Below are 27,382 nucleotides of genomic sequence, written 5' to 3'. Positions count from 1 at the left end.
CACATACTATGGCTAGGCATTCCTTTTCTACAGCTGCATAGCAATCCTCCCTGGGTTAGAGCTTACAGCTGAGATATATCACTGGGTGCTCTTCTCCCTCTGAGGAAACCTGGCTGAGTACAGCCCCCACCCCTTGGTTTGAAGCATCCACTTGCACAACAAATTATTTGCTGTACTCTGGACTGGATAACACAGTGGGTCCTCCCAAAGCTCCTTTAAGCTTCTGAAATGCCTGCTCACATGCTAGGGTCCACACTACCTTATCTGGTCTGTTTTTCCTTGTCAGGTCTGTAAGGGGAGCAGCTATGGTACTATAATTGGGGAGTTTCTGTAGTACCCTGCTGTACCTAAGAATGCCCTCACCTGCTTTTTGGTGGCAGGGGCAAGTCATGCCTGAATGGCTTCCTCTTTGGCAGGTTCTGGCCTGATCTTATCACTCTCCACTCTATGTCTCAGGTAAGAGACCTCTGCCATACCCACCTGACACTTAATGGGCTTAATGGTCAACCCTGCCCTATGTAGTCTGCCCAACACCTCCCTGACATGCTGAAGGTGCCCTTGTCAGGAATGGCTGTAGATGGCAATATCATCCAGGTAAGCAAGGGCAAAATCTCCTGCTCCTGCTAGGATATGATCTACCAGCCTCTGGAAAGTCACTGGGGCATTTTTCATCCCAAAGGGGATCTTTGTGAATTCATGCAAGCCGAAAGGAGTCACAAAGGCTGACCTCTGTCTAGCATTGGGAGTCAAGGGTACCTGCCAGTAGACTGTGGTAAAATCAATAGTGGTCAGATACTTAGCCCTACCCAGCTGCTCTAGGGCTTCATCTGTGCTAGGCATGGGGTAAGCATCTGACTCTGTGTGACTATTTAGTTTCCTGTAGTCCTCACAGAAACTGGTTCTGGCATCCTTCTTTGGTACCAGCTCCACTAGGGAGGCCCAGCATTTTCTGTACCTCCTTCTTCAGAGTCTGTTTGACTCTCCCAGCTATCCTATAAGGGGCCTGCTTAATAGGCCTTTGGGGTCTTGTATACACATGGTGCTGCACCACGTGGGTACACCCTGCTTTCCCAGTGAACATGCCCCCAAACTCCTGTAACATGGCTTGGATTTCTCAAACCTGGGTAGGGGATAGCTGCTGGGACATTGCTACCCCCTTCCACAGAGATGTTAGTCTGAGCCTCACTAAGGAGATCAGTCACCAGATCCCCCTCAATCTCCTCCTGCCATCCACTGCAAATAGTCAGCACAAGGGCATCTCTGCCATGGTAGGGTTTCATCATGTTAACATGGGACAGTTTGTGCTCCTGGCTCCTGCCTAGCAGTTCTACCATGTAGTTAACATCACTGACCCTCCTTACCACTTTGAAGTGTCCCTCCCAAGCTGCCTGCAGTTTATTATATCTTACAGGAATGAGAACCATAACCTGCTGCCTCACAGCATTCTCTCTGGCTCGAATATTCCTGTCATATCAGACCTTTTTCTGATGTTGAGCTTCTGCCAGGTTCTCCTGGGCCAAGCCCATGAGTTCCCTGAGCCTTGCCCTGAGGTTTAGGACATATGCCATAACAGACTCCTCGTGGGATTCACACTCAAATCCCACTCATCGCAAATCAAATCTAGAGGTCCTTCACCCTATGCTCATACAGCAACTCAAAAGGTGAGAAACCTGTGGATTCCTGGGCACCTCTCTGTAAGCAAACAACAAGTGGGGCAAATATTTGTCCCACTCCCTCTGAACCTGGTCTGCAAATGCCTGTAGCATGGTCTTTACTGTAGAGTTTAACCTTTTTACAAGACCATTAGTCTGGGGGTGGCAGGCTATGTTACATAGGTGCTTCACCCCACAGTGCTTCCACAGACAAGCCAGCAGGTCTGACATGAAATTGGCACCTCTGTCAGTCAGTATTTCTTTTGGGAAACCTACCTTTCTGAAAATCTCTAACAAAGGATTTGCCACCTTTTTTGCCTCAATGAAGGACAGAGCCACCACCTCAAGGTATCTGGTAAAATATCTGGTAACAGAATCTACTACCACTAGGATATAATTCTTCCCTGTGGAACTTGGGGTACTCTGAGGCCCCACAATATCCATGGCTACCCTCTGAAATGGCTCCTCAATCACAGGCAAAGGCACCTAAGGAGGTTTCACCTTGTCTCCTGCCTTACCTACTTTTTGGCACTGCTCACAGCTCCTACAGTACCCTGTCACATCCCTTGCAATCCCAGGCCAATAAAAGTTCTGCATAATATGTCTCTTGGTACACTTTATGCCTATATGCCCTGCAAAGGGAATGTCATGGGCCATGGCTAGAAGTGCCAGACAGTAGGCTCTGGGCACTACCAACTGCTGTATTTTCTCACCCTCTAGCCCTCTCTCAGGTGTCAATTCTCTATACAGTAAACCTTTGTTTCATTATACTGAATACCCTTTTCCTTGAGAATCAGGTACCTTCCTAGCTACCTCCCTCATGCTTTGTAATGTAGGGTCTAACAGCTGAGCCTGTCTCAAGATTCACTCTTTGTAACCCTTCCTAGCTCCCCTTCCACAGGAAGTCTGGTATCTCCTGACAATGGTGCCTCACTGTCAGCCTGGGTAATACTAGTTACTTCTGCCCTTGCAGTCACTTTGTGCAAGGGAACTTCAGTACTCAACAGCAGCTGTGGCCCACCTTGAGTTTCACTGCTACAGGGTAGCTACCTCCCTGAAGTAGCCAAACTGATACAAAAAAGATGAATGCTACATTTCTCTGATCTTTTCCTTAATGTAAATAGTAGAAGAAATGAAAGAAAAATTACTGCGGTGCTATGGTGTAAACAATTAAAATACGATATAATACGCTAATTAGATACTTGTTTAAATAACATAACATAGAAAGAACAGCTAAAGGAAGTAAGGGGATGGGGAGATCATACGTTCTATGGGTAATCATTTCTGTTATGGAATCATAATATTGTACAGGGTAACATATTGCAATATATGAAGTTAATATTGTTTATCCAGGAAGACTACTTATATTAGCTTGTTGTAATAAAGGACGGATCTATAGTAGTTTATGCATTTACATCAGGCAATAAAAGAACACAAGTTTTTCAACAATTTAAAAAAAATATTTGAATGTTAACATGAGTCAGTGATTTTAGAAGAGTTTGTGACATTAGAGTAAGAACAAGAAAAAAAATGAGAGAGAAGTTAAAATATGTAAAAAATGCTTTCCAAATTGTTGACAGTGTGGGAGAGGAAGACACATGTAATTATAAGAAAGAAAAGGTAAGGACAGAAATTGAATTTATTTTTTTATTTCAGACAGAAATTAAAGGGAATAATTCTGACCCTTTTCTTATCATGTAGCAGTAGCTGTGTTTGGAGAGACACAGTTTATTACTGAAGAAGACAAGGGATGTAAGAGATCACTGCTGACAATTACGTGTTACAAGATGAAACACAGATATTATTTATAGAATAATTATAAATGAGAGACTTTTTATAGGAATTAGTTAGACTGGTGGGTTGATTACAAAAGAAAACATAAGACTATATAGCTTAATGTAGAATGTTTGTGGAATAAGAGTAAAAATGAAGTGCTATGAAGAAGAATGATAGAGATTAGAGGAAGTTACAGGAGATACTAATGAGAAGGCAATGATACAACACAATTTATTCTTTATGTTGGATGAAGCAAATAGGTTATTAAGGCAAAAATATTTCATTAAAGGTAGAATGGAAGAGACTAATCATTTTTAAGTAGGCAAATAGAGTTTAGCAAAAGTATACTAATGGAGATACAGAATGAGAACGGTATGATAGTTAAGCAAGAAGAAATAATTAAAGCAAAATCATCTTTTTGAAGCTATGTATGCACAGACACAGATTATACAGGATGTGAAATGGGAAGGTTAAAATGTTTCTAAAGAAACAACAGATATGCTAAGCACAAAAATTACTATTGAGGAAGGATTTTGTACTAGAGAAAGATATACTGATTATGCATTCTACAGAAAAATGAGCAAGGAAGAATGGAAATGTTTTCATAAAGTGATATGCGAGTGGGTAAATCAAGCCATAAAATCAAAGGAAATATATTAAGTTTTATTAGACGTATTTGGAAGAAGTGTAATAAACTTTTAATAACTGGAAAGCCATATCAATTTGTAATTTGGATTACAAAATAGTCATAATGATTTTTCAAATAAGGTTTTCAAATAAGGTTTAATAATGTCATTTTTGTCATTGTTTGTCTTTCGGCTTTTCCCGGTTAGGGGTCGCCACAATGGAACTCCGGTCTGCTAATGATTGGCAGTAGATTTTCACGAACGCCGTGGTGCCAGCTCGACGTTCAACCTTCAATGAAGGCACGCCCATTTACGCATGTCTTTCGAATGCCCACTCAACCATGTGGAGGACAAGCAGACTCCACACAGAAGGCACTCCCCGCACTCCAGCCGAGAATCGAACGGGACAACCTCTTGCTGTGAGGCAACAACGCTACCGCTGTACCACTGCAGATATGTCATAAAAGAGGTAATTGGTGATGGAGTACATGGGATGAAAAAAAAAGGGTAGCAGAGATATGTTGGTTATAGTTAAGGACGTTAAACACAAAATGGCACAAAGCCAAATGGAAGCTAAATGAACCTCATGTTACATTAAAAAGGCTCATAATAATATATGTTACAATCAGTTATGGAATATTTGAAAGTAGTATGATATTCCAGATACGGTTATTAGTTTCTGAATTGTATTTATAAAAATTCAACTAGGAAGATGCTAGTAACTGGTTAAACTGAGAGAATGAATATAAATGTGGGTTTGTCAGGGATGCCGAATATGATACATTTTAACTTGCCAATAGATGCTTTTAAACAAAAACTACAAAGAAATAATTGTGAGGTAAATTTGATTTACAGGGAGTTAGGGAAATTGCCTTTAATGATATGCTCTGATGTTATAATAGTTAAAAAGAAAGTATGGGTTAACGTTGTTATGATGGATTTGTGTATTCTTCTGAAGATAAATGGATTAACTTAAATAGAGGAAAAAGTAAAGGATATGGAAAAAAAAAAGAAAATAGGTGACTTGTATTTGACTAGGCATTATATTGAAATATTAGGCATTAAAATGAGAGGCTGATCATACTAAAACAATAGTGATTTAATACAAGATGTCAATGATTTAATTGTTGTATAGAAATCATATGACTTATCTTTTCAAAAAGAAGTTAACTTAATGCATTTAGATATATTATGAAATCTAGGCTACTTAGGTATTTATATTTCCAGGAAAGCTTGAAAAGGATCTAGCAGAAGTTGTTTTTCATGCAGTTTGGTGCTCTAGATTAAATTATGTAAAAAGAGGTATTGTATGCAATAGAAGAGATGCAGGACATTGGGTTTAATAAATCCACTTTTTTGTGTGACGGTGCTAAGTGCATTTATTTGGGATATTTGATGTAATACAATATAAAGAAAAGGACATTGTGACTAAAATATTAAGTGTAAATTTTGAACAATTTTCAAATTCCTACAATCCAGGAAGTGCAAGAGAAACAGATGAAAAAACTGAATGAGAAGCTATTGAATATATAAATAACATAAAAAAGAAAAGGCATATAATGGAACTGACAGAAAATAGGAAAAGTTGATATGAAAATGCTATGGATACATGTTATAGAAATGACCTTTGATAGCTAAGAGAAGATGAAATCAAAGCGTATATTATAAATAGGAAAATATACGGATATATTAAGGAATGTAAAGATTTTTTTACGTATGGAGATAGCTAATTAATATACTTCTAGTAAAGTCAGGCATGATGTGCAAACACCTATACGAATGGTTATGTGTGCAGCAGGGAAAGAACTGTTGAGTATTTTTAGAAAGTGAAAGAAAAAAATATTCTGGACAGGAATGGGAGATAAATGGAATATTGGAAACATGAAATAGCAAATGATTTTATATACTTATATAAAGCAATTGAAAAATATAAGTGAAAGATAATGGATAAATAATTGTTTGCATATATCTGTCATGGTTGGTTGGCTAGATGCAATGAAGTTTTACATAATAAAAATAGGATGACAATAAAATAAGATATGAAAAGTTTTAAAAATCCACAAATGCCAACAGGTGATCATTGCAGACACATAAAACCATAACTGGCAATAAAGAACAACTATCCAAAGTTTTATTAAGCGCTTTCATACTGGTGAATCCAGTACTTCATCATAATAAAAAAACACACATACCACGAACCTTAAATACATGACCAATCACTGAACAATTAATTAGTATACAAGTGATTTAAAGGTACAGTGATCACTTGTTGGTATTTGTGGATTTTTAAAAGTTTTATTTTGCCTACAGTTGTCCGCTGTTGTTTTGGTTTTACTAGTTTTGATTATTACAGCGGCTCATGTATCACTGAGGCACAAGTGTTTTTCCTACATTTGAGTAGAAAACACATAGTTAACACTATTTTTGTTTCTACTTTTATTAACTGGGCACCTTTCAGTACATCCGAATGTCAGTTGGGTATTTTCCCATATGGCGGAAACTCAAGGCACGAGTATTTCAAATGGAGAAAATGGCACCTTTCTACAACCTTTAAGTGACACTCCACAGCATTCTTCTGGGGAGAATAATCTCTCCCAAATGGTGAAACTACTTTCTCCACAGGTTTTGCAGATGCAGAACTCGATCAAGAGACCACATTTCTCAAGAGCCTTTGGGTTAGGCTCTCAACAACCATTTAGTGTGACATTGGAACTGAATGACGGTATTGTGAGAGTGAAAAAGCAACATTGAAGACCGGAATGGCTAATACTATTGGAACTGACCCTGATTCAATCCCTTGTGCACTGCAGGAGCTTAACCCCGCAGATAATGCAAAAGGCCTGGACATGTAGTTGAATAGAACATTTTCTTTCTGTACTGACAATGGCTATATGAGGGCTATGGATTCCTACACTAATAACTGGCAAGATACACTATGCACATTTGAAAGAAAATGAAGTAAGGTACGTGCTTTACAATGTGACAATGCTGTTTTGACAGAATCTATAAAACAAAAGCACATATCTAAAGGCCTCCACATGTTCAAATTTACGAATGGATTATTGAGGGGACAGAAAGAACTTGATGAGCTGCTATGTACGTTTGATAAACACAAGATAGAATTAATGCAGTTTATAATCAGAAGTAACAACAGCTCAATTAATGAACTTTTAAAAGAGATAAATGATTTAAATAGTGTGTTACTTAATTATGTTTCTTTTAATGGATTTGAGGCTCAGTATAATTGTATATTCATCCAGGTTGAAGAACAAAGAAAGCAAAATATGAATAGAAAACAAAAGAAGTTATCCAGAGACGAAAATGGTTATCTTAATAACTCTGCATACCCACTACCTAAGGATTATACACAGAGACACTGTGATTCTGATAATGAATTAGAAGTAGAAGGGACAGCAGGTGGTGGTCATGGATCTAGAAATATAGACAGGAATAATTCTAACAGTGCAGCTTTTAATAATATACATGAGAGTAGAACCGATTTTGATTACAATCAAGAGTACCCCCCACTTAGAAGGTCTGAAAGGATTTGGAATAAAACACGGCAAAAATAACAACAATTTTTTTACCCAAACCTCAGGGGAGGAGAGTACAACACCATCAAGGATCGAAACAACATTGGAGAAAGGACAGCAACTATTAGCTGAGAATCAGATAATCTAACCCTTTGGTGGTAAAATGGTGAGCCATAAAGGTTTTAACATCCTTAATTATACTGACATGGAGGTAGAACCTTGTCACTTTTCATTATTACAAAAAGGGTTAAAATTTGTACCAAACCATAAAAGTGACATAGTCAAAATATTGACAGAATTAAAACTTTTCACCAGAAAACTTAATTTTAAGTTGTTATTTAAACAGGGGGAAGGAATAGAACTTCCAGATAATAGTTTGAGACAGAAAAGTAATTTTAACCCTCCACTCCACCCTACAATAATAGGTTTCGAAAAAAATTGCACCCAAGAGATTTATAGATCATATCACTCTTATACTTCTAAGTTTTACAACCTGAAAGAATGAGTCGTCTTTATTGTATAATTTAAGAAATAATCATAACATCAGGGTGATGAAGCCTGATAAAGGTGGAGGGATGGTATTAATGAATATGATTGACTATACTGATACTATAGGGACCATGGCTGCGTTTCGCATAGACTACAGAATACATGCAATAATCATCATTTAGCTAAGGATTATTCTGCCTGACAGTGATATCACCCTGCTCACCCACTGCTCCAGCATTTTAAAAACTACTCTGCTCTTTCATTTTTTTCTTTGTGCAGTGTCCTGTATATTGAATATACTCACAAGCTCAAGTAATTTTGTCATCCTTTTGTGAAGGACAGGTAACTCAAAATTCTTCAGGATAGGCATGTATGCAAGGATCACTACTGATGCTTGTGGCAGAATATGAGGCCTGCTGCCTCACAGACTCTTTAAAGATCTAAAAAAACTGAGAAAGTGTTTGGGGACAAATGGAGGAACTAACATACAGTTGCCAGTGAGGATTTTTATACTTTTTTAAAAAGAAAAACCCACACTTCCTACATGAATTAACCATCCTCACTTCGTATCTCCTGACCACCATCTCACTCACCAACAAAATAACAAAATAATAAAGCAGATGAAAATTAAATGTACATATTCCCATTCCCCTTCTTAAGTTCCTTTCGCAGAGTTCCATAGATGATTCCACTACTGTTACAAACCTATCTATCCTTCATCCTTAACTCTCCAAACACTTTCAGCGTGAGTCCCCAATGGATGACATGGAAAACTCCACAAATATTATATAATACTATCCCCACTGTTGTTACCTTGTGCATTTATACAACCTCCATAAAAGTCAGCAGTCTATACCGATAGTCATCTAAACTTCTACCTTTCAGAAATTCTGCCAGTTTCTCAGCCATAACATGTAGTATAACCCTCTCTAATTTAATTTCAAGAGTATGGGTACAAATCTTAGTACTGAAATTATATGACCAATGCAACCATATAGTTTCCTTCACTTTTTGAGCACTACTCTATAGTTTAACTATCCGCGGTGGTGCAGCGGTAGAGTTGTTGCCTCACAGCAAGAGGTTCTTCCATTCGATTCTTGGCTGGAGTGCAGGGAGTGCCTTCTGTGTGGAGTCTGCATGTCCTCCCCATGGTTGGGTGGGCATTCGAAAGACATGTGTAAATGGGTGTGCCTTCGTTGAAGGTTGAACATGGAGCTGACAACTTGGTGTTCGTGAAAATCTACTGCCAATCATTAGCGGACAGGAGTTCCGCTGTGGCGACCCCTAACTGGGAAAAGCCGAAAGACAAACAACAACAACTCTATAGTTTACCTCTTTGAGAGTGGTATAGGAAAGGCCTTGGGGGAAGGACAAAGATTTAAAAAGGGAAATACCGTTTTAGCTTAATCTTTGAATTACATTTACAGAGCTAGTTATGGAGAGTTTAGGTATGACAGATATTCACCAATATGCATACATAAAAGTCAGGTCAGTTATTATACGCAACAAGTTCCTCAGTCACAAAGTGATTAGGCATCTGAAATGGATATACAGATGGGCAACATTTTCATCTGCCTTTGTTATAATCTGTCATAAAGTACTAATTGGCAAACGTCTCAAACTAGATAATGGCCTGGTTAGATGACAGGAAATGGCAAATAGAATACAAGTAATGTTTAGAGCAAATTATGGGATATGTCATTGGGGGGTGTGCCACAAGGGTCTGGTTTAGGCCCATATCTCTTCAGTGTGTATATTTCAGATATCATTACTCCATCAAACTTATTTTATGTAGAAGATCTGAAACTGTAGAAATATATATTATACAGAGAGAGAGAGAGAGAGAGAGTTGAAGATTCAAAGATTCATTTGTACTTTATGCAGTGGGCTGAAGAAAACTACATTATAATAAATTCAAATAGGGCAAAGCATATTATTTTTGGACCCACACATTTGCAAAATGTAACAAGTTAGAAAGCAACAAATGTTTCTTTTCAAGGAGATGGAAATCTGGGTGGATGGTTCACTAACTATACAGATTATATAGTTAAGTAACATAGTAAAGTAATGCAACAAAGTTATTGGGTGCATTAGAAAATTTATACAATCAAGAAATGCTGATTTGCTGTAAACCATATTTATAAGTTACACCAGACCCAAAGATAGAGCATGGAAACTGCCTGTGTTTTTCATATATATAAAATATCATTTAAACTGGAAATAATACAAAGAAGGCATACCAAACTGATAACAGCTGAGCACGTATTTCCATATCACAAGACACTTAGGTTCATAGGTTCATAGGGTCATAGGTAAGTACTAGGCTATCTGCCCAAGGGCATTTATAAGCCTAGCCAGAATGTGTTGGCTTTTGCCACTCCCTTAGATTAGTTCCCTGTGCCTCTGTCCAGCAGAGCCATTAGTTCCCTGTGCCACAGTCCAGCAGAGCCACTGCAGTGATATACTTTTTGATATGGATTTTTATGGATGTATACAGACATAGATGGGGGAATTTCTTACTGGTATATAAGGCCGGACAAGGTTAATTTCTGTTAGAGTGCTTAGCAATAATGAGAAAAGAAAATGATGAGGATGTTAAACTCTTAAGATCATTCTAGAAAAATAATGTATTACCTAAGTGATTCTTAGACAAGATGGTGGTGTACTGGAGTAAGATATGTGTGGACATCAGACACAGTAAACATGTTGCATGTTTTAGAATTGATATAGACAAGTTACACTGGGAAACATGTTATAAGGACTGAGAGTTTGCTGAGGTTAATTAAACTTATGCTGTGCTGGCGAGGTCATAAGAAGGCTGACACATGCATATCCACAGCTAGTGCTGTTTGGCTTTACTGGCCTGAATGTATCCACAACGACTTAAAAAGAAAAAGTAAAAAGTTATGGACATACAGAAGCCATGTAGCTGAAACATGATGCCCTTAAGTGGCCATTTGTATATATTCCATGGGCCTCTATTACAGGAGGTTTAAGGTATCACACATGAAAACTCTAGCTTGGATATATAGAATGCTGAAATTCAAAACTTCGAAACCCATATGATCGCAGACCATATGTTCAAAGTTTTTAAATACCGACATTCTGAACGGGAAATCGCATACAGTGTGGACCGGGAGATTTCCCTTATTCTCGCTGTAGTGTAATCTTGGAGTTGATTTATTTAAGTAGGGGGTGTGTGGGGGGGGTGCAGGGGGGCAAAGCCCCCCTGCTATACACAGTTTAATGCATGTTTTTTTTTATTTTTACGGGTCTAGTTCACATTTTCAGACATTCAAATGTTCAATCATATGGTCTTGGCCATATGAATTTCGAACATTTGAGCATTCGGTTATGTGAAGTAGACCCATATATATATATATATATATATATATATATATATATATATATATATATATATATATATATATATATATATATATATATATATATATATATATATATATATATATATATATATATATGGGTCTACCTGAAAATGCCGACAATGAGAACACCGACACTGGAAGATTGACAACGGAGAAGGCAGACAGTTGAGTATCCCGACATTGAGAACACCGGCATGTTAAGGTAAGTGTGCGATAGGAACAGACGTTAGGGTCAGGGTGTGGGTAAGGTAAGTGTGCGAAAGTGACGGAGTTTAGGTTTAGGGGCAGGTTAAGTGAGTTATGGTTAGGGTGCAGGTAAGGTAAGTGTGCGATATTGATGGACTTGAGGTTTAGGGTCAGATTAAGTAAGTTAGGGTTAGGGTGCGGGTAAGGTAAGTGTGCGATAGTGACGGACCTTAGGGTTAGGGTTTGGGTTAAGGTTAGTGCATAGATAGTTGTGTTTGTAAGGTTTAGTGTAGGTTTGTAAGTTTTTTGGTGGGCTTGTCTTGTGTGTGTGTTTTTTGGGAAAGGTATTTGTTTTGTTGTTTGTCGGGATTTTGGTTTGTCGGGCATGTGAAGTTTCATGATTTTGAACTTTTTTTTTTTCGGTGTTTTCGTGTTGGTTATCTCGTTGTCGGCGTTCTGCGTTGTTGGCATTTTCAGGTAGACCTATATATATATATATATATATATATATATATATATATATATATATAAGGGGTAGCTCTAACCCTAACCCTTCTGCTACCCCTTACCCTACACAATACCACAAAAACCGTTTCCCTCACAGTACCACTATTCAGACAAGTTATACTTGAAGGCACATTACCTTACCAAAACCACTTTCCCTAACAATGCCATTACACAAGACACCCCTGCTTGCACACACACACAGACCTCATGTATAACAACACATATAGAAACAGTAAAACTATCACTTAATCTAGCCTTTACTCTAACCCTAACTTTGAAACACTAGTAGAGACACTCATATCCCCTAACACACACTTGAAGTGCTAATCCCTAACCCACAGACACTTGTACACACAGTCTTATCCCTAATGCTAAAGCTTTTGGTTTGTCTGAAAGCTTCGGCCTTAGGAAAAAAGCCCACTCACTGTCATACAAGCACAATACATACTATTAAGGCACAGTCCTTTTTCCAATACATCGACAATACATTCTGTTGACACAGCAGGCTTGAACAGTAAACACCACACATGGTTGAATGACAGTTTTATGGAATTCATTTTGATAAGAATAAAGGGAGATGTGTTTTTTTTGTGAGGCTGAATGATACCAGAAATGGGGTAATTTCCCCCTTTCTCCAATATTATATTATCTTACAGTTGGGATATTTAAGTTAGCAGGGGATGAGGGATACAGTACTTCACATGGGGGTTCAGGGGGCTTGCCTCCCCAAATAATTTACTGTTTTTTTTGGCTTTCATACATTTTTTGGTGAGTTATTTTCAGTGGAATGGACTCTCTCATGTACCTATATATAGATACAAATATAGATTTATATATATATATATATATATATATATATATATATATATATATATATATATGGTATACATGCATTTAGTCACTGAAACAATCTCCGAACGTTAGTTTTTCTGAACTGGAATGTCGAATTTTAAAGTAGCAAACTGTCGGAATGTTACATTAAACACCGAATGCAACATTTCCAACCACTCTACCATGTAAACAAGCACTACCATGGGTCAAAAGTGGGGGGGTATTGTGTGTTTCGACTATCTCCGATTTGGACATATGAGAACATGCTGCACTGCTTTCAACATTTGGTACGTCCATCGACAAGGTAATGGATGGCTAAATCCATGTATACTATATATCATTATCTACATATATCATCTCTACATATATGTATATGTGCCATTTGTTTTATTGGCGAAAGCTTTCGTTACTTGCCAGTTTTGCTAAGGTATTTCATTGGTGGTGAGGTTGACTGAATTATACTGCATTCAAACTTCAGGATGTCAACTGTAACATAATGCAATAGTTTTTCCCATTTTTGCAGTTGTATAACACTGGAGTGAGTTTATGTTAGACCAGGGGTTATGGTTATTGAGTCACTGTATCAGGAGATGTGGATGGCATAAAAGGAATTGTATTTATAATTATTGGTGATCACAAATGTAATGCTATTGTTTATATTTGCTGTCAGTGTGTTTAGATGATTTATTTTCAGTTTACTTCATCATCTCTGAGATTTATTAATATTTTGGGTTTTGATAAATGTCATCAATGATAATTCATTACTTGCCTGCTTAATTTAGTCAACATGAAAGCTGAGTGACAGTTGTGTGAGACTGCATTATCAACAGGGTTGGGGAATATGCCCTTTCCCCATTATTATGTGATCTCAGAGTTGGAATATTTAAGTAGCAAAGGGTGCGGGGGGCTTGCACCCAGCTAAAAACATGTTTTTTTTTGCATGCTTCAAAGTTTTTTTTATGGAAAGAAGCACATTGTTTTGTCTATGTGCAGTTATCAACCTTTTTTGTCAGCCTTTTAATACATGCATACATCCCTTTTTCTTGATCCTGCCCTCTTCATTCTGCACTATGAAAAATGTATAGCATTTATACTGAACTTTTTCAGCATTTTGACAGGTTCAGTGTTTACCAAATTTCTCATATTCTTTTCCTCTTTTAAGCCTCCAAGGCTGCCACAATCCAGTAATGCTTATAACTTGCATTCATACCTCTTAGCTGTCCTGATTTTTACCTTGTAATTTGATCTGTTCCACACAAAATTTGTGGTTTTCTGGCAAATCACTTAGGATTGAAGTCACTAAATAATGACACACATTTGAGTTTCAGACTTCACATCTCTCAGAAAAATGAACGCTAGCACAAATCCTGTAATTCTATCAACTTTCTAAGTTTATAAGAGGATTGTTTAAAATGTGTGCCTATTGTGCAGATGTTTGTGCTAAGAGGTTGAGAGGTATACATGCGTTTGATACCGAAGTACAATATTTTCACTTTCGTTTCCTTTCTTTTGTTGAACCCATGACTATTGTCCACATGGTTATATCACAGATTTACTCATCAGAAGTACATAAGTGACACCTGCTTACTTAGCTTCAGGTTCTTAGTTTGCCCTTATTTGCAAATAAGTTTCATTCTGTAATCACATCGCATCTAAAATACATAGCAGATATTGCAAAACAGCAGGACCTGGTTTTGACCTCTGCCTTTACAACTGATGTCATACTCCTTTGCTGAAACAGCTTAAGGTAATACACTGAACCCTTCAAGATCCTTAGTACGCAAGACTCTGTGAAGTGAAGTTTTAGAGAATCAAATGTCTCGCTGAAGTCTTGTTTATTATTTGTGGTAGGAGAGCATTCAGTTCTCAACCACTGACTCAGTATTCAATCAGGATGGTCTAAATAGAATCCCTCCTAAAATCCCAGGATGCCAGCTAAATAGCTGGAAACATGACCCACCAGGACCAATGGAGTCACTTTCCAACCATAGCCTCAAAACAGGCTTTGTACTATGAGTATGGAGGACTGCAACAGTTACCCACTTCACAAGTGTAGACTGTTAAATCACCCCAGAAACTACAGATCTATTAGTTTGACTAGTCTAATATGAAAAGTCATGGAATGAATTATGATGGAAATCAACAAAGATATAGGCAAGGTTTAGACATTGGATGCAACCCAGTTTAGCTCTGTCAAGTAAAGGACATGCATAATAAACCTGGTGGACTTCTTTGAGAAGGTCACTAAAGCATGGATGTGGGGGAAACAATGCATACCAGCTACCTGAACTTGGCAAAGGTATTTGATACAATACCACACTCGGGTATAGTTGAAAAATATGTGTTCAGGAGAGACAAATGTATCAAGAACATTTTGGAGGGAATGAGACCTACTTTTAAGACAAGTAGAAAAGTGGGGAATTTTCAATGTAATTCTTGTTCTTTTTCTTAATATCTAATGGAAACTGATGATCATTTTAGGGTCAATGGTCAAACCTTGAACATTAGAGGCCATGATAACTGTAACACCAAAAGAGTTATATACATGACTAAGTGTCTAGAATGTCCCATTTTCTACATAGGCAAAACTTGTAGGAAATTAAAAACAAGAATGGGAGAACACCTAGGGGACATTAGACACTCTAGGTTAACAAGTGCATTATTTAGGCACATAAATGAAAACCAAACGCATCATTTCAAATTTTTAGTTTTACAGCAGTTAATGGAAGATGAAAAAGGGGGTATTTTAGATTTACATTTAGATTTAATGGACTTGAGATGGCAATTGTTTATGAATGCCTCCTGATATCCAGGCATAAATGAGACTATTAGTATTGCCAGTGTTTTGAAACTTGATCAAATTTCAGGATAGTTTTAAGAGGTAAAAGTTAAGAGAAATATTTATGTATAACTACCTAGTGATGGGGTTTAGTTTAATATTGTGTGTTTGATTTGAAATGGTTTTAAATGTAATTTTAGTAACTAGTTTTTAATATGAGCACAATTCTTGTGAGTATTGCTTTAAATTTCAATTATTGTACAAATTGATTAATTGAAAGGGGTATTTAATTTGGTTGGGTGACTGTAATGTTTCTTTGTTCTGAGGAAGTCTGTAGTGGAGAGGAAAGCGCTTAACGTTTTGTTAATAAATTTTGTTGTCCTTTGGATTGTTCACATCCTTCTGCTTTTATTCTATAGTTGAAAAACTCACTGACTTGGGCATAAATCCCTACATAACTCGTTGGATTGTCAGCTGGCTCACAGACAGGGCCCAGGAAGTCAGGATTGGTGATATCACCTCCAGTAAGAGACATCTACTTCTCAGAGATAAAGGCTAATGTCAAGGTACTTTGGCTGACCAGGTTCACAGATGACTGCAAAGAGGGAGCTATCATAGATTGCTTCATAATGCAAACATCTTATAAGAGGGTCTAACATAGACAAATGACTGGTGACAAAGTCATAGATTAAAACTCAATACCAAGAAATGCATTATAGTGCACTTGGGAAATCTGCCACTGAGGCTAATTACTCCATCAACAATACACCCCTAAGAGTTGACCCAGCAGTCAGGGATTTGAAAACATATGTAGACAGTAATCTAGCCTTTGACCAACATGTGGCCAAGGGAGTAAGAAAATCATTCTATGTTGACCAGTTTGTAAGTAAGGGCATGACATCCAGGTAAAAGAAAGTCATATTGACACTTTATTTGATCCTTGTCAAACCCATTGTTGAGTATAATGCCCCCTTCAGCATGAACCTGACCAAACATATGCAACAGTTGGAATGCCCACAAAGGTTTCTTACCAGGAGAATCCAAGGTATAAACACATTGTCCTAAATGGATCACCTTAAAGACCTATTTCTATACTCTGTCTCCTACAGGACACTGAGAGGCAATCTATGCCCTGCATGCAAGGCATTCTTAGATGCAGCTCTGATGGACCTTTTGCACATCTGCAAAATGAACAGCATCAGAACCACTAGATCAAAGAATTTAAATTTTACTTGTGACATAAATAAGTCATGTTGGTTTGACAGATATGTGTCTCAAAGGATCCCCATGATCTGAATCAGGCTCCCCATCCATGTAAAGAAGGATTAATCCCCAACCCTATTTAAGGTGACCTTGACCAATGGATGGTAAATTGGAAATTTATCCTGGGTCTGGCTCCCCATGTCTCTGATAGACAGAGGCAGACCGTAATGCCCAAACTAACATAACCCCCATATAACCTCTAGAAACTTCTTAACTAACATACCCCCCTCCTAATAAATCTGCAAGATACACAGGGTCACACTCAAGTTGGATTACATAGCTAGGCTTATAAAGGCACTTGTGGTCATTAGCTTAGTAAATAAATGTGAGCTATGATCCTAAGAATGCCTATGGGCATTTATTTATTTGTTGGTTGCAGTTGTGACAAAACTGATAGTGTTTTCTTTTTTTTTCCAAGAAAGCTCCCTCATTAACTTCATCTTTATTTCTATGCCCGAGAAGACGCTCCTAACAAAAACAGGTTAACAACACATAAACTGCAACATTGCAATGTATCAGTGAACAAATTGCATTGCAACACATCAGTGAATAACTTAAAAATAATCTAAAGCATTGATAAAAATTATTTGCAGAGGGTTATCTGCTTTGTTTTTAATATGTAATGATAATTCAATGTAAACAGAGCTAAATAAAAGAAAATTCAAATAAATGTGATTCTAAAGATTGCTTTAAGCCACTCAATGTCAGAGACCTTCTCAGCCAACCTGGTAACAAGATATTATTTTTCTTAACTTTAAATTTGTTGACAGAGGTACAGTCTGATTCCAATGACTCTATTTCAATCTCAGCGTGGGAGTACAAAGACAATAGATACATGACATCATATATAGAATGAAAAACAAAGGTCAATATTTACATACATTATGCACAGAGTGAATAAGAAATGTGTTGCAATGTAGAAAGAATCACAGTGAACAGTAATTACAAGGAGAGAAGTCCTACAGATAATATTAAAGCTTGTGAGTTTGAATTTACCATGTGTGAAAATATCAGAACATGCCATGCAGTGGAAAGTCGGGTACTATGGCACAGACCATAATAGGCATATGCCCCAATCTCAGAAAAATCAAGACTTGCCAACAGAACTTCCAGCAGCCCTATAAAGTAGTTGCAGAGATATGGCTAACTGTTACACTGTCAACAGATCCTGCAGGTACTTGGAGCCCAAATAATGTAGGATTACATACACCAGTACAAGAACATAATGAATTATACATTGCCTAATAAGCAATCAGTGAAATTCTCACAGAATAGGGTGATACTTAGGGATCCCTGCAAGTAGCCAGAATGTGAAATTCTGATTCAGCTACAGGTTTTCAAGCTGCATATCAAAAAGTACTAGGTAAAGGGCATTTTTGTAGCCAATTCTAGAATAGACTAGGGCATGAACCCCTATAAAGAGATCCATGGATGGTATCAGGTGCTTGGTAAGGGTAGTATTCCAGAGATGGAAACAAGCTGAATTGATGACATGAATTAAAACCTGGTCCCTTAATGTTAACACAAAACTCAGACATACATTACAACTTGTTTCTACTATAGAGTACCTCAGGAGACAGGACCCCTAAGTATTTTGATATATGTCTTCTCACCAAATATTTTGATTTCCTATTTGATAAAGTTTGTTAGTTGTTTTGAATACTCTTACATAAAATTTCAACATGCAGACAATTCATTTCCAGGAAAACTTGACATTTTGTTTTCATTTTCAGTGTCAGGTAGTGCAATGGTCTCAGCTACTAGCAGTTATATATTAGGTTTGAGTACATTTTCCCTTGTTAACTCTACTCACTCACAAGGCAGCAAGCCCTGGGCAGGATGCCGCTGCATATGTATATCCATTGACACAACCACCTGGTGTATTAATGAGTAAATATATGAGATATGCAATCGGCTTTCACTGAAAGACATGCAGTTACCAGGAGGCCAGCTTGCTTCTTCACTCAGCTCCCAACCTTTACCAGTAATGGGCACTTAATAGACACTCTGCAACTATGTCAGCAGTTCTTTCTGCTCACAGTGTATTTTTTCTCTCTCATTGTACTCCACTCACCCACACACCATCCCGTAAAATATGCAGACAGATTGTTACAGTTCCTGATTGCCCAGAGTTTGATATTATGTTTCACTTTAAATGCCACTTTCATTGCATGTATTATTCACATTTTTATTTGCATTGCAAGTGTTTTGTATGTGCTATTAGTGGATGTTTGCAACAAAACCTTCAACATATTTTTTCTTTGTGCAGTATTTTTATGAAATCTTTGAAAAAAGCTGTTTGTTGTCTATAAAAAAGAAGCTTTATCTGACTTCTAGTCCACCTGAGTGAACCCAGCACTTGTATTTGTTATTCTTGCCCTTTTGTTTCATTTGTTTGATTTCTTGTGACAATCATTTCTTGCTTTACAATTAATCTGAATCTGTCCATTTAAATATGAACATTTAACTGCAGAGATGTGAAAATACTAGAAAATGCTGCAGTTGATACTAGGGGATGTCAACCATCATATATTATGCACCAAATAAACATAGTTTAAACTGAAGACGGGGTGTAATACCACTGAATTTGTCAATGATTGTGTGCATGCACTAAACGTGTAAGGCTAGGCAGGGCTGAGTTAAAGTGTCACACTCAGATTACTATGTAGCCTGAGAGCAGGGGTTTGTTAACACTAAAACTGTGCAGCTCACAGTAACATACACTGCAGCCTATTTATTTCACCTGACAGCTAATAACAGAGGTTTAAGGGAATGAGTAATGCAGTCACAATATCAGTGGTTCAACACCTGACACACACGCATTTGATGCTGGAAGATCAGAATAGCATGAGTTGTATTCCTTCACCAGGTACTTTTTTTTCCAGGATTAACACTTTTGACTGACATAAGGAGATTGCTGCACTCCTGAATGTGCCCTCCTTCCGATGAAATGTTAAAGTGAAGTCTCATCTGCATAATTAGATGGTAGTTCATGTAGATGTTAAAGGTCCAATCGCACTAATGAAAAACAGTAGAGGAATTTCCCCAGTGACCTGGACAAGTTTCACTTAGTCAGTGTGAATACCACCTCAGATCTCCCCTGAAAATAAGTCCCATGAGACTAATCTGGTCAACAAACATTAGTAAAATGAATACATATTAACAACTACTAATGAAACATTAATAGGTTTGTTTGTGTCTTTCGGCTTTTCCCGGTTAGGGGTCGCCATAGCGGAACTCCAGTCTGCTAATGATTGGCAGTATATTTTTACGTACTGGCTTGCCGGGCCTAACGCACAACCTTCAGCGAAGGAATGCCCATTCACGCATGTCACCACACAGAAGATGCTCTAACTGAGAATCGAACGGGCAACGTCTAACTGTGAGGTGACAAAGCTACCGCAGCACCACCACCGCAGTAATTATTAAACCATTGTCTATTTATATTCTTCTGGCTTTTTCCCCGGTTAGGGGTCACCACAGTGGATTGCCTATCTACTCATGATTGGCAGTGGAGTTTTTACAGTGTTGAGTTGCCAGCCCAGTGCCAACCCTTCCACAGAAGGCACACACATGTATGCACTCACACCTAGGGCCAATATAGAGTGTCCAATCCTACCTACGTCTTTGAGATGTGGGAGGAAACCAGAGGACCCAGAGAAAACCCACATGACCACAGGGAGGACAGGCAGACTCCACAAAGAAGGTACCCCAGATGAGGATCGAACCAAAGAACCTCTTGCTGTGAGGTGGCAATGCTAACCATTGAACCACCATGCCCACCCTTAAACCATTGTCTATTTATACAGATGTTAAATAAGGGTTTTAGTGTTTGCCTTGCAATTTTCCCATTCTTTTTGTTCACTGACCTCTTTTCACCTCCTGGATCCCACCACTCTCGTCCAGAAGACCTCTGATGTTATGCTGCATGATCAACCTGTATGTCAAATTCTCACTGTAGGCAGTCAGGGTAAGTAACAGCTTGTAGCCCTGCAAAAGGGATATTTATATTTCTGCAGATTGAGAACAATTCATTTTTTTTGTTAAATTCAACCAGCAGTGGTTGCTGGCTGATAGCCAGGGAACATGTTTAGAAGGAGTTATATGAAATGTATAGAGACAATTGGCAGGAAGCTGTAGGCATTTGAAACTGCTGGGGGTGTTACTTTCCCAACTCCTTTTTATTCCTCCTGTGGTATGTCATCCTGAGAAATAAGCTAGAAGGACATTACTAGTGAGTATAAACAAGGCTCGTAAGCCCTACCTAGTCTACTAAAGTACTTAAAGAATCCTCTCCTATTGTAAGATAACACCCTGTAACTTCCCCGCAGTGTATGTTTGTTTTACCACAATGTGACTAAGTCAGTTCTGTCTTCCTGCACATTATATCACTTTTCTGCACTGCTGTGGACACAGAACTATAGGAAATTTTTAAATTACTTACAGTAGGTTTCAAACAACCCAGAATCCTATTGAAGTGTGCTTGCCACGTAAGTCACTGAGTATATCTTTGTCTTATTATTTTGCTTTGCTCTACCTATTTTTTCTGAAAGAATTGCTTCTTATTTATTTGCTTTCACTCCATTGCTCCTCATATCACCAGTCATGTTAACCTAGTGCAGTAAAGTACAGTTTTGTACCTACCATAAATGTAGATGTCCGAACTGGATAGCATCTGCAGTCATAACAACTGGGTTGTCCTGTCGTCAGGCAGCCCTTCGGATTCCAAAGTCTGGGTCCGGCTGATGTCGCACTTCACCCGACGTCATCTCTGCTGGTCTTCGGGTATAAAGGCACCAGCCGACGCCATTTTCTTCAGCGTTTCTTGCCCCAGATGCCAGTTGCCCTCTTGGAAGGCTTAATTTTGGGTAAAAATGCCAATGTTTCCCAAAGGATAGAAGGCAAACACAAAAAATAAGCATGTATGTACATATATACAAACAAATACACCATAAAAGACTCCCCCCCAGCTGGTAGGTATTAGGAGGGTAAATACCCTAGGAGTACCACAGAGGGAAGGAGGAGGGTAATCCTGACTGCAGATGCTATCCAGTTCGGCGATCTACATTTATGGTAGGTACAAAACTGTACTATGTCCTTCATGGATGCATCTGCACTCATAACAACTGGGTAGAATACCATAGCCAACTAGGGGAGGAGGAAGAATAGATTATGGTGTGGTTAGGATCCCTTGCAGTACAGCAGTGGCAAACCCTGCTCGGGATCTGGAATACAGAGGTAAATTATAATGCTTGGCAAATGTATGCACTGAGGTCCAAGTAGCCGCCTCAATAATGTCCTTGGTTGCCACAGAAGGCTGTGGTAGTGGCTGTTGCTCTTGTAGAATGAGGTTGTATGTTCTGTGGAATTGGTTTTCCATGGAAGGAGTAACAGAATCGTATGCAATTTCCTATCCATTTGGAGATTGTCTGTTTGGAAATTGCTTTTCCTTCCCTTCCTGTTGCATAGGCTACAAAAAGCTGGTCAGTTTTTCTGTTACTTTTGTTCTGTCCAGGTAGTAGCGTAGCTGTCTGTGTACATCCAAGGTATGCAGCATTCTTTCCCTCTGTTTTGTGGGTTGGGAAGAAGGTAGGTAGGTGGATTGCCTGGTTTAAGGACACTCTGGATACCACCTTAGGCATAAATGTAGGATTAGTCCTCATGGACACTCTGTCTTGGTGGAAGATTAGGAAGGGTTGTACTGCCATTAGGGCCTGAAGTTCAGAAACCCTCCTTGCTGAGGTTATTGCCAGTAGGAAAGCAGTTTTCCATGAAAGATGCTGTAGGTCTGCTGTTGCTGCTGGTTCAAAGGTGCAGTGTCAACTTTTCTAGCACAAAGTTCAAATCCCAAGCTGGCAGTGGTGGTTTCCTAGGAGGTTTTACATTCTTGATCCCTCTGAGGAACTGCCTGAGTAGAGGATGTGAGAAGACAGGTGGATCAAAGCTGTATTCTGCTGAAATAGCTGATGCATGTATCTTGATGGAGGAATAGGACAGGCCTGTATGTAGAAGCTCTGCCAAGTACTCCAGAATGTTAGCCATATCTATATTCGACATATCCTTCCCTCTTTCAGCACTCCAAATGACAAACCTTTTCCATTTCCCTGCATAGTTCCTTCTTGTTGAAGGTCTGCGGGCTTCAAGGATAATGTCTTTAACCCTTTGGGAGATCTGGAATAGTTGCTGCTATGTGATGTGCCATGCAGTCAGCTGCAACGTTTTAGGTTTGGATGCATGATGCTGTAGTTGTTCTGAGTTAACATCAAAGGCATCAGGGGTATTGACCACATTTTGTCCCGAGACATGCTCCTCAGCAATGGGTACCAGTGTTGTCTTGGCCAGTCTGGAGCTATCAGGATTATCCTTGGACGTTCCTCCTTGATTTTTAGTAATACCTTGTGTATCAAGGAAGAGGTGGGAATGCATATGCTGTCAGGCCTTTCCAACTGAAGGAGAGGAATCCACTTTCGATGCTAGTGGATGGAATGTCCTTGTGCAGAATTTTTGAGCTGGTGGTTGAGAGGGAAGCAAATAGATCTATCTGTGGCATTCCCCATTTCTTTGCGATGGTCTTGAAGATGTCCGGGTGTAGCATCCATTCGTGAGCATCCGAGGTGGTTCTGCTTAACATGTCTGCTAGAGTGTTCTCCTTTCCCGGTACAAACATTGCCTGTAACTGGATGTTGTAGCTGAGTGCCAGGTTCCAAAGGTCCAAAGTCATTCTGCATAGGGGTATGAATGAGTGCCTCCCTGTTTGTTGATGTACCACATGACTGTGGTGTTGTCTGTCCTTATCATCAAATGGCCTTCTTTGAGAAATGGTCTGAATTTTTGGATTGCCAGTTTTACTGCCAGCATTTCTTTTAGGTTGATGTGCAGGTGAAGCTGGTCCTAAATGCCACAATCCTTGCACGCATTTGTCCAGCATGTGAGCCCCCATCCTAGGTCTGAGGCGTCTGTTGTGATGGTTTGGCTTGCTTGATATTTGTGAAAGGGTAAGCCTGGGTTTGACTGGCATGCTTGAGCCCACCATAGGAACTCCTGTTTTAGGCATGGAATTAGTGGAATTTCTGCTTCTAGGCTGTGCCTGTGTTGGGACCATAAATTCTTTAGGTACCACTGTAGTTTTCTCATATGCAGTCTGGCATGTGGAACCAAGATTATGCATGATGCCATGAAGCCCAAGGCCTGCAGAACTTTTCTTGCTGTTAGCTTGCTGTGGTTTGTTAGTGCCAAGAAGTAAAGAGGGAGATCTTTTGTTTTTCTGCAGTTAGGAATGCCATTTGTTTTACTGTGTCCAATTCGCCCAAGAATGTCCTTGTTTGGGATGGAATCAGCCTTGATTTTTGCAAATTGACTGTGTATCCCAGTGCTTGTAGCAAGTAAATGACCCTTTGTAAATCTGTTGTCAGCTTGCTTTTGTTGTCCCCTTGTAGCAGGCAGTCGTCCAGGTATGGATAAATTTGGATTCCCTGTAGTCTGCAGTGGCGATTACTGATGCCAGGCATTTTGTGAATACTCTGGGCAGTAGATAAGCCAAAGGGCAATGCTGAGAATTGATAGTGCTCTGATCCTGCAAGAAATCTGAGGTATCTTCTGCAATTTGGTCGAATGGGGACGTGCAGGTATGCCTCCTTGAGATCTAGAGTTACCAGCCAACACTCCTTGCCCAGCATGGGAAGAAGTTGCTGTAGGGTCAGCATCTTGAATTTTGGGACAATGATGTATGTGTTTAAGGTGGACAGATCGAGAATAGGTCTCCAACTTTTTCCTTTCTTGGAACTAGGAATAGTCTGGAGTAGAATCCTTTGCCTTGTTCTGTTATTGGTACTCTTTCCACAGCTCTCATCTTTGTTAATTGCATTATCTGCTGTAGAGCTTCTGTTTTTGATTTGGAGGTAGGTTTGGCATTCCTCTTTTGACTGGTATAGTGTGGAAGTGGAACCCGTAACCTTGGTCTATGGTTTGCAAAATCCACTTGTCTTTTGTGATATAGTGCCAGTTCTTTGAAAATAAGGTTAATTTTCCGCCTAAGGGTGCTGCTATTTGTTCCCTGGTAGGCGGAGTTAGAATCAAGTCACTGTGGTTGCCCTGTTGTAGTGGTAGTGGCTGTGCCTGTGGCTCTGTTATTACCTTGCCACTGTCGTCCTCTGTAGGCACCCCCTCTGGATTGATTTCTGCCTCTGGAACGTCTATTCCTGCCCCTTTGGGATCTTGTGGAGTCAGGAAAGGACCAATTTTTGGCAGGCCAGTTCCTGCTAAACCTTGGGGGCTGAACCTGCAAGAAATCTTTAACCGTTTGTACAGATTTTGCCTTTTCTTCCATTTTCTTCATTACCTGCTGGGCAGGTGTACCAAACAAACTGGTCTTATCCATAGGAGCATCTAATAACTTAGCTTTAACATGATCCGGTAAACTTGTTCCTTCAGCCATGCATGTCTTCTTATCACTGTGCCAGTCATGGCTGATCTAAATGAAGCCTCCAGTGCATCATAGCCACATTTTAAGGAATGGTTACTAACCTGTTGTATGTTATTTACCATTTCTAATAGATTTTTCTTATCTATGGAGTCATCAGAGGATAGCTTGTTAGTTAACTGATCAAGCATAAACTCTTGGTATTGTGTCATGTGAAACTGACAGTTTAAAGCTCTAGCTGAGAGAGTAGCAGAGGTGTAAACCTTTTGCCCCATCTGTCTAAAGACCTGGCTTCCCTTTCAGAAGGAATAGGGTTTTTGCTGTGGTTGAGGCTACTGCCTTAGGGCCCTGGGATATAGTTTCGGGTCTGCAAGTGGGGCCTTGTATAGGTGATGATGAGTGTCTGGCACCCTGTAAAATCTATCTGGTTTGGCAGGTGCTGGAGGTAAAGAATCTGGTGCAGTGCAAACATCATTAAATGCATCGTCCACAACAGAGAGGACAGGAGGTATAGCTAAGGGCCTGTGTTGTGGTAGGTGCAGAAAAGTCCTAAGTCTTTTCCTGGAGTCTGAAAAATCCTGTTCCTGCCATTGGAATTGTTCTCTCATGGCATGTAAGGTTTCCCCAAAGGAGAATTCTTCTGGTGGGGAAGCAGCTGGAATGGATTCTTCAGCATCTGAGTCCTCAAAATTGGAGAAAGGAGCCTCTGGCTGGTCTGTAATATCTGAGTCTTCCAAGAGAATCATCAGAGGACACAGGCTCAGGGGCTCTGCTCTAGGTCTCTTTTCTGGGGGCTGAGAGGCCCTGTCTGGGTGAGATTGAGATCCCTAATTTAGGATATTAAATCTTCTGCCAGAGTAAGCATTTGTGAACTAGAAGTGGGCCTGGTTGAGGGGGTTTAACAGGCACTGACCTAGTAGATTTGGCTGCTTTAGCCCTGGCGAAGGCCTTAATAGACATGGCTGCAGGAGGCCTAGCAGCACCACGTGCTGGGGTAGAGACATCCAAAGGGATGGTGTCTGATAAGTCACTAGTAACCACTGTAGTAGGTAAAATTTCTGAGGCCGATTCAAGTAAGGTAACCGAACCTCAGTAGTAGTCATTGATTCGCTGTACTCTGATCAGTTTTCTTGGTTTCGGTTTGCTTAACCATGGTTTCGGCCGAAACCGCGGACCGCCAGTGTCGGTCTTTCTTTGCGTTTTTAACAATTTGGGTAGTCGGAGGATCCGACGGCATAATGTACGCAAATTCAGAGCCGAAAAACTGTTCAGAAAACTCAGACCGACGTCTAAGCGTTCGTCGGTTGAAAGAAGCACAGGCCGAACAAGCTGCTACGTCGTGGTCTGGGCCTAAACAAGGCAAACAGTAAGAGTGGAAATCTTTATGAGGTATTTGTTTCCCACAAGTTAAACAGTTATTGACTTTTTCTGACATCAGCTGAGGCAAGAAAGAGTCCCCAACGGGGTACTTAGCTTTTAGAAGTCTTCGAAGGAGTATTCGGTAGTAGTAATCTCTGGATCTGACCGACCGGCACTTGCGAACAGCTTCTGCTTCGGGCGCCACGTGGCAAGAAAGACTGAAGAAAATGGCGTCGGCTGATGCCTTTATACCCGAAGACCAGCAGAGATGACGTCGGGTGAAGTGCGACATCAGCCGAAGCCGGACCCGGACTTTGGAATCCGGCCGACCGAAGGGCTGCCTGACGACAGGACAACCCAGTTGTTATGACTGCAGATGCATCCATGAAGGACATCCTACCTAGTCTGCATCTCCAGCTTTCTTTTACAACTGGGACTGCATTTTAAACCTGTTGATTAGATTTGTTGATTAGATTTGTGCATGCTCGTACTGAGAGTTTTATTGTATTAAACTGATACCACTATGTTGATATAATTTCAAAGTCAACTCTGCGCATTGCATAATTGTCTGAC

Source organism: Protopterus annectens, chromosome 6.part0, assembly GCF_019279795.1.
Source record: "Protopterus annectens isolate FY-2018-M chromosome 6.part0, PAN1.0, whole genome shotgun sequence".
NCBI lineage: Eukaryota > Metazoa > Chordata > Ceratodontiformes > Protopteridae > Protopterus > Protopterus annectens.
This window is presented reverse-complemented; position numbering follows the sequence as displayed.